The sequence below is a fragment of the Heptranchias perlo genome, unplaced genomic scaffold (genome assembly GCF_035084215.1).
Source record: "Heptranchias perlo isolate sHepPer1 unplaced genomic scaffold, sHepPer1.hap1 HAP1_SCAFFOLD_63, whole genome shotgun sequence".
NCBI classification, from domain to species: Eukaryota; Metazoa; Chordata; class Chondrichthyes; order Hexanchiformes; family Hexanchidae; genus Heptranchias; species Heptranchias perlo.
The window spans coordinates 1,987,637-2,000,495 of record NW_027139655.1 but is presented as its reverse complement, the minus strand read 5'-3'; the positions used below and the strand labels follow the sequence as shown (position 1 = coordinate 2,000,495).

Below are 12,859 nucleotides of genomic sequence, written 5' to 3'. Positions count from 1 at the left end.
GTGTGGGAGAAGGTTTAACCCACCGGAGTCTGTATAAGGAGCGAAATTTCGGGGCGTTCCTGTTCAATTCTGACTGGACACCGAGGGATCAGTGGGTGTTTTTAAGAAACTTGGTATTACAAAGTTTGTCTTCGATTCTCTCGCACCCATTATTTGATCTTTTCTCTCCTGGAATTCTGCGAAGTTCAGAACAGATGGAACGCAGTCTTAAATAAAAACAGCCAAACATATCCGTTTAACGGGAATGATCAAACCTCCAGCGCTGAATTAAATGTGGAGGGAGAGTTCACATGAAGACAAATATTGGGGGATTTTTCGGACCGCCGCTTCAGGCTGATAATCCAGCCCGAATGAATCCTTAATCCTGGTCAAAAACAGAGGGGAAATCAGAGAGAAATGGGGAAAATATCGCAATCTGTCCCTGGGATTGATCACAACAATCCATCCCTCGGAATTATGACCACAATCTGTTCCTGGGATTGATCACAACAATCCATCCCTCGGAATTATGACCACAATCTGTCCCTGGGATTGATCACAACAATCCGTCCCTCGGAATTATGACCACAATCTGTCCCTGGGATTGATCACAATAATCCGTCCCTCGGAATTATGACCACAATCTGTCCTCAAACACTTTCTCACTTCGGACACTTCCATCCCGGGGAAGGGATATTTATTCAAAAGTAAAATACTGTGGATGCTGGAAATCTGAAATAAGAACAGAAAATGCTGGAGAAGCTCAGCAAGTCAGGCATTATCTGAGGAGAACGAAACACAGTTAACGCTTCAGGTCGAAGACATTTCTTTAGAACTGGAAGGTATACAAAAAGTTAACGTTTTTGAGCAAGTACAGAGCCAGGGCAAAGGGATATTTATAACGGTCTGAGAAACCCCCTGAAAATGAGGATAATCCAATCTTTATACACACCACAGCACAGGAATAGTCCTTTCTGGATTTAACAATGTAACGGGTGTATCTGCTGAATATTTACCATGATAAATGTAATTGTGGAAAGTCAGTGCTCATTCCCCCAGTCACGGAGGTGATTGATGCTCAGGGATAGTTTAATTCAGCGGTTAAATAGTTAATGTCCTCACTTACAGAAACAGCCATCCCCTCAGCTCGCTGACAAGACACTGGTTCTTGGGTCCTGGTTTGAAAGCGCAAAAACATCAGGAAATCGATGGGACTTTTAGCAAACAATGTCCCAGATGGAAATGTAACAATTTCTTTCTAACCAAGTATCTGTTTTACTGAACTTCCCTCGAACAAGAAGAGATTAAGTTAAATGTGTAACTAACTTTGTTCACAGTTGAAGTGGCAGCGAACTGTCAAACCGGTTCGATTAGATTCCACTGGAAAGGCCGCTCCCTGTTCTGAAACAAACGAGGAATGTTTGAGTTGAAATCCATCCTGAGGTTTGACAGCAGCTTTCACACAGAGGGCGGAGTTCAGAATCTCACATCAGAAGGCTCAGATCAAAATCACAATTCGTGACTTGTTCAAATAAAACAAGGAACTTCTACCTGATTGGTTGTAATGAAATAACAAGGATATAAGTTGCGAAATCTACACAGACATTGAGAGACAGAAAATCCTTGCGGGATTAAGGTAAGTTAATGTAGCTTCTCAGCTTCATTTTGTTATTTTAATATCGTTTTCTTCCCTTCCTCTTTTTTTCTAAAGCCGATTTCCCGCGGTCAGATATGTTCCCCGGCGAGGGGAGCTCTTTATTAATCGCGGGTGTAACAATTCACTAAGTGTTCGCTCGGACAGTGACTGAAGGCATGATATTTTACACCCGAATTTCAGGGCGAAACCCTCTCCTGGTCTCCACTCGTCTCCCCACAGACACAGTAATGTAAGAGCGGCTACGGGACCGAATGCAGGAACATGAACTCTGGGGATTTACCCCGTCCTGTTCCAGCGGCGCCTCCACTCTATTTTGGAATTTGAAGTTCAGCAAACAGGGGTGGATACCTCGTCATTTCTCAGTCCATATGTATTTATTTTTATGTAACACTGGCTCTTTTTACTCACTGGCCCGTTTGGTGCCCGGTACACTTTTATTTAACTGATCAAAGGCGGGACCAACTGTTCAGACAGAACACACAGTACAGCTCAGTGAAGGGTTCACATATTCGCACTGGCTGATTATCGATCTCTGCGGGCAGCTGGAAAATTAGCCCCTGGTTACCTGAGGCCGGGCTGAACGCGATCCACTTACAGGATAGGAGCAATTTCGGAGACAAAACTTGATGCATATTAATTACAATAATTAATTACTGTTTAATGCGGCAATATCAGTTCGAAACGGATGTGCATTAGCTTCGAAAATAGGGCAGGAAATTCCGCTTCTGCTGAAATAAGTTCGCATTAATGAGGAAGTTGTTTGCCAAACTGAATTAACTAAAAAAAGAGACGCCGCTCCCTTTAGAGAGAAAAATAAATCCGGAATGTTTTGATGGAAACCGCTTTAGGGTGGAAACAATCTTTCACGCAGATCGGAGGATCCTGTTCATTAATTGAGGTAATTTGTGGGGATACTTTTTATGTCAACAGGTGGAGGGTCAATCAATAATCTTCATACAAAAAGTAACTACACAAATTACCAACAGCTAGGAGGGTCCATCACTAATCCTTATATAAAAAGTAACTACACAAATTACCAACAGCTAGGAGGGTCCATTAACTAATCTTTATATAAAAAGTAACTACACAAATTACGACACTGTGGGAGGGTCCATCACAATTCTTTATACAAAAATAAACTACACGAATTAACAACGGTTAGGAGGGTCCATCACTAATCTTTATATAAAAAGTAACTTCACAAATTACCAACAGCTGGGAGGGTCCATCTAATCCTTATATAAAAAGTAAGTACACAAATTACCAACAGGTAGGAGGGTCTATCATTAATCATTATTTCAAAAGTAACTGCACCAATTAAAAACTGGTAGGAGGGTCCATCACTAATCTTTATATAAGAAGTAACTACACAAATTACCAACAGGTCGGAGGGTTTTTCACGAATCTTTATGTAAAAGTAACTTCACAAATTACCAACAGGTAGGAGGGTCCACCAGTTAATCTTTATACAAAAAGTAACTAAAGAAATTATCAACATGTAAGAAGATTCATCAAATATCTTTATATAAAAATTAACAACACAAATCACCAACAGAGAGGAGGGTCCATCACCATGCTTTAGATGAAAAGTGATTACACACATTACCAACGGGTAGGAGGGTCTATCACTTATCTTTACATAAAAAGTAACGACACAAACTACCAACAGGTAGGAGGGTCCATCACTAATCTTCATATAAAAGTAACTACACAAATTACTAACAGGTAGGAGGGTCCATCGCTTATCCTTATATAAAAACTAAGTACAAAAATTACCAACACGTAGGAGGGTCTGTCACTAATCTTTATATAAAAAGTAACTACAAAAATTACCAACACGTGGGAGGGGCCATCACTAATCTTTATATAAAAAGTCACCACACAAACTACAAACAGGTAGGAGGGTTCATCACTGAACGTTACATAAAAAAATAACCACTAAATCTACCAACAGGTTGAAGGGTCCATCACTAATATTTATATAAACAGTAACTACACAAATTACCAACAGGTAGCAGGGTCCATCACTGAACTTTATTTAAAAAGTAACAACACAAAGTACCAACAGGTAGGAGGGACCATCACTGATCATTATATCAAAAGTAACTACACAAATTACCAACAGGTAGGAGGGTCCATCACTGATCTTTATATCAAAAGTAACTATACAAATTACCAACAGGTAGGATGGTCCATCACTAATATTTGTATAAAGAGTAACTACACAAATTACCAACAGGTCGGAGGGTCCATCACTGAACTTTATATAAAAGTAACAACACAAATTACCAACAGGTAGGAGGGTCCATCACTAATATTTATTGAAAACGTAACGACATAAATTACCAACAGGAAGGAGGGTCCATCACTGATCTTCAGATAAAAAAGTAACTACACAAATTCCCAAGAGGTAGGAGGGTCCATCACTAATATTTATATAAAGAGTAACTACACAAATTCCCAACAGGTAGGAGGGTCCATCTCTCATCTTTACATAAAAGGTATCTGCACAAATTACCAACAGGTCGGAGGGTCCATCATTAATCTGTTGATAATATACCCCTCCAGCGTTAATAAACTAACACCAAATGGGTAATGCACACTGTCTTTTTCTCCTTGACTTTCTCTTCACAGATCGAAGCCCCACAATTTCCGAGACCTTGCAATTTCCGACGATTGCCGACTGTTAACTATCAAGATGTTCACCCGGGATATAATAGAAGAGAACAGGCAATTGATGAATATGTGGAGAGAGGCAGCGTTCTGTTAACAAACAAGAAACCTTTCAGTGATCAAGGATATCGGGTAAGTTGAAACAGCACAATGATTTTGATTTAGTTCAACGTTATTGGATCGATGTTCGATGTTATAATTTCTTTTTTGAAATAGATCATGCAGTAAAAACAAATCAACAGGACGATAATGAAAAGTATTTTTCTTCGGTGTAATATCAGAGATCTGGTATTTATTCCCCAATGGCCTCACTGGAACAAAGATACGAAAGTATCTGTTGACTAAGGTTCCTGCTGCTTTCAGTGTAGTTTGTGTGGATTAAAGTGTTGGTGTTCACACAGCGCCATGTTGTGAAAAATACAACACAGAGCACCCTGGCGAATTACCGAGGTTTATAACCTCCTGGGTGCAGATCATGTGTCACGGATCAGTTTATTTAAACATTTAAATGGTAAGGAGGAAGTTACCACATTTAATAAAACAACATTTCAGTGCGGTGTCGGTGTATTTCTGCGTCTTCGAGGAGTCAGTTTAGGACTGGGTCAGTGAGATGTCGGTTTAGGACTGGGTCAGTGGGGTGTCGGTGTGGGACTAGGTCAGTTAGTTGTGGGCTTGGGACTGGGTCAATGGGATGTCTTTGTGGGACTGGGTCAGTAGGGTGTCGGCGTAGGACTGGTTAAGTTGGGGATCAGTGTAGCTCTGAGTCAGTGGTTTGTTTCCTTGGAGCGATGTCAGCTTTCCATCAGCTACGTTTCAACGATTAATTTTTTTTTAACATTAATAGGGGAAAATTAGTTTGTCCTTTACACAGTCGGTATTTTCATCAACTATTCTCCTCTGTAGGGCTTTAAACTGAAAAAGGGGGAGGGGTCAGGTGAGGAGAAATTTCGAAATCGAATGAGAAGTGTTAATACAGTGAAACAGTTTGGTGACCCGGGTAAAGATAATCAGAGTGTGGCAGGAAGGGACATGGAGTTTACTAATAATAATGCAACAACAAGGAAGGTCAAAGGGGGAAAAACTTGTTAAAAGTCAAAATTTAAGGTTCTTTATCTGAATGCGAAGGAGCATTCTTAACAAGATAGATGAATTAATTGCACATATAGCGATATATGGGTTTGACCAAATAGCCATTACAGATACTTGGTTGAAAAATGACGAAGTTCGGGAACTAAATACTACAGGGTACATGACCTTTTAGAAAACACGGGCAGAGTGGGAAAGAAGTGGGTGTAGCCCAAATAATAAAGGATGACATAAGGACATGTGCAGCAGGTAATCCGGAAGGCAAACGGGATATTGGCATTTATTTCTAGGCGGATGGAGTACAAAAGTTGGGAAGTCATGCTACAACTGTACAGGGTGCTGGTGAGACCACATCTGGAGTACTGCATACAGTTCTGGTGCCCTTATTAAAGGAAGGACATACTTGCATTGGAGGCAGTTCAGAGAAGGTTCACGAGGTTGATTCCGGGGATGGAACGGTTGTCTTGTGAAGAAAGATTGAACCGGTTGGGTCTATAACTCATTGGAGTTTAGAAGAATGAGAGGAGACCTTATTGAAACATACAAGATCCTGAGGGGACTTGATAGGGTAGATGCTGAGAGAATGTTACCGCTCATGTGGGAATCTAAAATTAGGGGGCATAGTCTCAGAAATAAGAGGTCGCCCGTTTAAGACGGTAATGAGGAGGAATTTCTTCTCCCAGACGGTCGTGAATCTTTGGAATTCTTTACCCCAAAAAGCTGAGGAGGCTGAGTCATTGAATATATTCAATGTTGAGTTAGACACATTTATGATCAGCAAGGGAGTCAAAGCATATAGGGAAAAGGCGGGAAAGTGGAGTTGAGGTAAAAATCAGATCAGCCATGATCTCATTGAATGGCGGAGCAGGCTCGAGGGGCCGAATGGCCTACTCCTGCTCCTATCTCTTATGGTCTTTTGGTGAGAAAGGCTCTCGACGCGGAAGATCAGGAAGTCGAATTAATATGGGTGGAAATTGGAAATAACAAGTGGGAGTATTGTATTGCCCCACTAATATTACCAATACAGATGTACAGAGTATTAATCATGAAATAACAGGAGCTTGTAACAAAGGAAATGCAGTCATTATGGGGGCTTTAATCTGCATATAGAATGGGCAAATTAAATTGGCGAAGGTAGTTTTGAAGACGAGTTCATGGAATGTATTCGAGACGATTTCCAAGAGCAATACTTCATTGAACCTACCAGGGAACATTCTATTTTCGATCTTGTATTATGTAATGAGATTGGGTTAATTAGAAATTTAACAGTAGAATAACCTTTGGAGAAGAGTGATCTTAATATGATAGAATTTCACATTGAGTTTGAAAGAAACGTTCTAAAGTCAGAAACTGGAATCTTAAAATTAAATAAAGCCAATTACATAGGTATGACAGGCGAGTTGTCAAAGGAAAAGAGGGAAATAAAATAAAATGGTTTGACAGTTGAAAATCAGTGGCAAACATTTGAAGAAATATTTCAATATTCACAACAAGTATACATTCCGTTGAGAAATAAAAACTTCACGGGATAAGTGATCCGCCCATTGGAATGTAAAGAAGTTAATAGTATTAGATTGAAAGAAGAGGCCTATAATGTTGCGAAGAAGTGTAATAAGCCTGGAGATTGGGAGAATTTCAGAAACCAACAAAGGACGATCAAAAAATTGAAAAAAAGGGAGAAAATGGAATTTGAAAGTAAACTAAAGACCCCTGGCTGGAGAGTCTACATCGTCGCAGGATAAGAGGTTGGCCATTCAAGAATGAGATGAGAAGGATTTTTTTCCCACAGAGGGTCGTGAATATTTGGAATTCTCGACCCCAGAGGGCTGTGGATGTTGAGTCACTGAATATATTCAAGGCTGAGATGCATAGATTTTTGGACTCCAGGAGAATCAATGGATAGGCGGAGTAGGCTCGAGGGGCCGTATGGACTACTCCTGCTCCTATTTCTTGTTTTTTATGTTCTTATGGTGTCCTGTGTTTCCGGTGCTGAATTTAAAAAATACGTTCAGCAGTGACCACACAAGGAAGTGAATCGGCAGCCTGGACTGTGTAACAACAGCACGGGACTGTGAGAGGGCAAGCTCCAGGTTACAGAGCCTCACTGAGAGAAAGAGATGGCGAAGAAGCTGCATTTTCTGAAGCAGTTTTGTAAAATGAGAATATTGGAAGCTTTGCTTTAGTTCTGTAGCATGCAACAAGCGAAACCCTCCGATGAAACTGGGAGATTCCGGTCGCCCCGCACTAATTACCCAGCCTGAGACCGCGGGATGTTATGGACAGTGTAATGAGTTTCCCTGTTTCTATAACATTAACCCACAAATTACTCTTGTGTATTTCACAGCGGAGGGTTTGATCAAAGAGACACGGCCAGTTTGAAACGTGGCTGAATAGTTACACATGTGGATCACCATCTCCAACCTACCTTCCCTCTCCATTATTCCTTGCCGCCCAAATCTGCCCATCTTTCTCATAACTCCACAATCGAACCAATTCAATCAAGTTTCCGCCCCGACCTCAGCAATGAAGTGGCCCAAATCACCGTCACAAATCTCGCCCTCAATGAATTTGACCGCAGTACTCTATCACTCCCTGTCCTTATCCACCCTCTGTGACTGTGACCGCGGTACACTATCCCTCCCTGTCCTTATCCCCCTCTCTCGCCCTCTGTGACTGTGACCGCAGTACTCTATCACTCCCTGTCCTTATCCACCCTCTGTGACTGTGACCGCGGTACACTATCCCTCCCTGTCCTTATCCCCCTCTCTCACCCTCTGTGACTGTGACCGCGGTACTCTATCCCTCCCTGTCCTTATCCCCCTCTCTCACCCTCTGTGACTGTGACCGCGGTACTCTATCCCTCCCTGTCGTAATCCTCCTCTCTCACCCTCTGTGACTGTAACCGCGGTACTCCATCCCTCCCTGTCCTTATCCCCCTCTCTCACCCTCTGTGACTGTAACCGCGGTACTCCATCCCTCCCTGTCCTTATCCCCCTCTCTCACCCTCTGTGACTGTGACCGCGGTACTCTATCCCTCCCTTTCCTTATCCCTCTCTCTCGCCCTCTGTAACTGTGACCGCGGTACTCTATCACTTCCTGGCCTTATCCACCTGTCTGATACGGTCGAATACACCATCCTCCTCCAACAAATTTAAACTATCAAGCACAAATCTATAAATGAAATAATTCAATTGCCCCAGACAGTGTAAAACCGAGTGAAGGGTTATTTAATTTATCAATGGTCAGCCCGCTCCATATTTCCCTCCAGAATATTCACTACCTCAGAACTGTGTACAGTTCAGGGCACGGCATTGTCGATAGGATATATTGGCCTTGGAAGGAGTGCAGCGCAGATTCACCAGAATGTTACCAGGGCCCCAAGGCTTAAATTATGAGGAGAGATTACATAAACTAGGCTTGTAATCCCTGGAACATGGAAGGTTAAGGTGTGATTTGATTGAGGATTTTGAAAGGAATCGATCGGGTCGATAGAGCGAAACTTTTTCTGCTGGAGGGGGATTCTGTGACAAGGGGAGATAACGTTAAAATCAGTACCAGGCCATTCAGGAGAGAAGTTCGGAAACACTTCTTCACGCAAAGGGTGGTAGAAGTGTGGAACTTTCCGTCGCAAAAAGCAACAGATGCTAGCTCAATTAATAATTTTAAATCTGTGATCGATAGACTTTTAACAACCAAAGGTATTAAGGGATATTTTGCCAAGGCGGGTGAATGGAGTTAGGACACAGATCATCCATGATCTCATTGAATGGCAAAAAAAGCTCGAGCGGCTGAATGGTCTACCCTGCTCCTATGTTCCTAATAAGGCTGGTTTGGGCTTGCACTGCGTGAATAAATCTGACCAATGGACGCCCCCAGTGCAGCGTCTCGTCTGACGGGAGGACGTGTGGATCTGGGTTGTGACGATCAGCGGGACTCACTGGGTTTCACTGAGCAGCTGTCTGTGTCACACCTGATGTGGAGTGTTGATCATAACACTCGGGAAATGCCCGATCCCAGAGCGAACAGCTGTTGTACTGATGGGGGAGGAGGGACTAGGTATCATGTTTAACAAGGCAAAGCTCTTCTGCTCATTTTAATATTTCTGTCTAACCCTCTTATTAATATTATATTTATTACAGACATCAGAATCTGGGAACGTTTGTCACCACCATGGCTGAAGGTTCAAACAGGGGGGGAAATCCAACATCTTCAACAAGAATGCGAATGGACACAGGTATGTTAACAAAATTCTTCAAAATATATTTTATGTCATGAAAAAGGGTCCAGATCTCGAGCAAGAACCTGAAGCTCACACAGGAAGAGGTAACAGCACAGATACTGAGTAGATAGAGGGAAGAGAATGAACATTTAGAGGGAGAGTGTCGTCACAGGTGGAGGGACCTCCTGAATACTGGAACTATCCAATAGATACCTGGTGTTGGGGGCTGTAAGGTGGATAGAGACAGTGGCTCAGAGGATGGTTTTCCTGAGTAACAATGTGAGACCGTGAGCAGAGATATACCCGGTGTGGGACGGGGGTGAGAGGCAGGTGGGGCACAGGAATAGGCGAGCGATAGTGGTGGGATATTCTATGGTCAGGGGAATAGACAGACTCTTCTGCAGCATTGAGCAGGTCCGGAATAGCAAGTTGCCTTCCTGGTGTCAGAGGGAAGAACATCCTGGAACAGGTGGGACCATCTCTGGGAGGGAAAGGTGAGCAGAAAATAGTTATGGTTGGAACCAGTAACACGGAGAGCAATACGTTTGTAGAGGGAATATTAAGATTTAAGTTCTAGACAAAAAAACAAGGCCTCCAGGTGGTAATCATTGGATTTGTTTTAATTTGTTCATGGGATGTGGGCGCCGCTGGCAAGGCCAGCATTTACTTATAATCCAGTATGTTACCAATCCTAATTGCCATTGAGAAGATGGTGGTGAGCCGCCATCTTGAACCGCTGCAGTCCGTGTGGTGATGGTTCTCCCACAGTGCTGTTAGGAAGGGAGATCCAGGATTTTGTCCCAGCGACGATGAAGGAACGGTGATATATTTCCAAGTCGGGATGGTGTGTGACTTGGAAGGGAACGTGCAGGTGGTGTTGTTCTCTTGTGCCTGCTGCCCTTGCCCTTCCAGGTGGTGGAGGTCACGGGTTTAGGAGGTGCTGTGGAAGAAGTTTGGCGAGTTGCTGCAGTGCATCCTGTGGATGGTACACACTGCAGCCACTGTGCGCCGGTGGTGAAGGGAGTGAATGTTTAGGGTGGTGGATGGGGTGCCACTGTTTTACACTGGACCACATAAGGAGGGAAATATGAGGCAGTTCAATGTGTAGCTGCAGGGTTGGAGCAGGAGGAAAAGGTTCACGGTCTCGGGGCACTAGAGTGAGTTCAGGGAGAAGGGAAGGGACGGTCACGATCTGAACTGACCAACAATAGTTTCACAGATTGGGTGAATGGAGCAGGAGGGAAGGGTTCACGGTCTTGGGGCACTAGAGTGAGTTCAGGGAGAAGGGAAGGGACGGTCACGATCTGAACTGACCAACAATGGTTTCACAGATTGGGTGAATGGAGCAGGAGGGAAGGGTTCACGGTCTTGGGGACTAGAGTGAGTTCAAGGAGAATGGAAGGGACGGTCACGATCTGAACTGATCAACAATGTTTTTACAGACTGGGTGAATGGAGCAGGAGGGAAGGGTTCACGGTCTTGGGGACGAGAGTGAGTTCAGGGAGAAGGGAAGGGACGGTCACGGTCTGAACCGACCAACAATGGTTTTACAGACTGGGTGAATGGAGCAAGAGGGAAGGGTTCACGGTCTTGGCGACTAGAGTGAGTTCAGGGAGAAGGGAAGGGACGGTCACGGTCTGAACTGATCAACAATGGCTTTACAGACTGGGTGAATGGAGCAGGAGGGTTTCAGTTGATATGACTGGGGGGTGGGAAGTATCCAGATCTGAGGCTCAAGATTGGAATTAATAAAATTGTTGGAGCAGAAACAAAAGATTTATGAAATAGTGAAAAGTTATTTGCAGGAAAAAAGGAAGGTGGTTTTGAAGTATTGAGAGAGAAAGTCACTTGGGATTTTAAAAAAATGAAGAAACGAAAACGGGTCAACACATCAAAAAATGGGAGTTCTGCTTCTGTGCTGTGTTTGTGAATCATTCCAAACAGTTCTGGACGCCAGTATTTACAACGTTTTCTATGACAGCACTAGAACAATAACAACTTGCATTTATTTAGCACCTTTAACGTAGTAAAACGACCCAGGGCGCTTCACAGGAGCGATTATCAAACTAAATTTGACACCGAGTCAAATAAAGAGATATTTGGAGATAAGCTTGGTCAAAGAGGTAGGTTTTAAGGAGAGTCTGAAAGGCGAACAGAGGGGTCGAGAGAAGGAGAGGTTTAGAACATAAGGATCTTCCAGGTAGCTATGATAAGATAGAATCCATATGCACTCAGTTCAGCAATAGGAAGGGAAGCAGCACAATTCTCGGTGGGTTTTGCAGGCCAGCAATCAGTGGAGGTGAGATAGAGGGGAAACTGGAGGAAACTGGTTGTGGATGAAATTTTGGGGAGATGCAAAATATTTCCTTTAGTTTCTAAAAATGATGGTGGAAGTGAAAATGTTGGTGCACTGGAGGAGGATGTGGGCCCAGAGTTAGAGATAACTGTAGAGAAGGATTTGGATCTGAGAAACATCGCCGAGGTGGATAAATCACTGGGCCCAGAGATAACACACCCGAGGCTGTTAACGGAAGTCAGAGAGGAGATAGGGGGGGCCCTGATCACAATTTCTCAATCCTCGTTTGTTATCAAAAATACCCAGGTGGACTGAAGGAGCCCAAGTAATGTCTCTGTTATAATAGGGAGAGAGGGTCAACGGGTAATTGGAGACCAATTAGTCTCCGTCAGTAGTGGGCAAACTCCTCGAATCTGTAATTCCAGGTCGAATTAGTGAACATTTCGAGATACAAGGGATGATCAGGGGAGGCTGGGATGGATTCGCTGCAGACATGTCGTATTTGACAAATTTGAAACAGCGTTGTTGAGAGGTGAATATATAGATCAATGGAATGTATCACATGCGGTGTATATGGGTTTTCAGAAGGTGTATGATAATGTGGCTCACAGGAGGTTTCAGCCGTTTGGTGTAAGAGGAAATGTAGCTGCCCGGATAGAAAGTCGATAATGTGTTTAGTTTTCTCCATTTTTGTCCATAGATGCGAACACTGCAATCACTGAGTTCCTGACAAAGTGCGACGATTACCAACTGTTCCAGTTGACGAAATTCTACCGGGACAGACTCGAACAGGCGATTGAAGGAGGGGTGGACGGAGTCAGCTCGTTGTTAAAATACGAGAGGCATTTCAGTGGACAGGAACATCGGGTAAGTGGGAGGGACACAGAATGAGTTTGGATTATTTAAACATCACGTAACTAACAGGATATCAGATCTTAGAATCATTCAA

General features: G+C 43.3%; 1 long non-coding RNA gene across 1 annotated transcript; it reads left to right on the top strand.

Moving 5' to 3' along the window:
* The first annotated feature begins 1,543 nt into the window (after window positions 1–1,543).
* Window positions 1,544–12,767, top strand: LOC137317666 (uncharacterized). Its single transcript, XR_010961739.1, has 4 exons — window positions 1,544–1,615; window positions 4,271–4,441; window positions 9,535–9,629; window positions 12,611–12,767. It is a non-coding gene; the product is annotated as an uncharacterized lncRNA (long non-coding RNA).
* The last annotated feature ends 92 nt before the right edge of the window (window positions 12,768–12,859 follow it).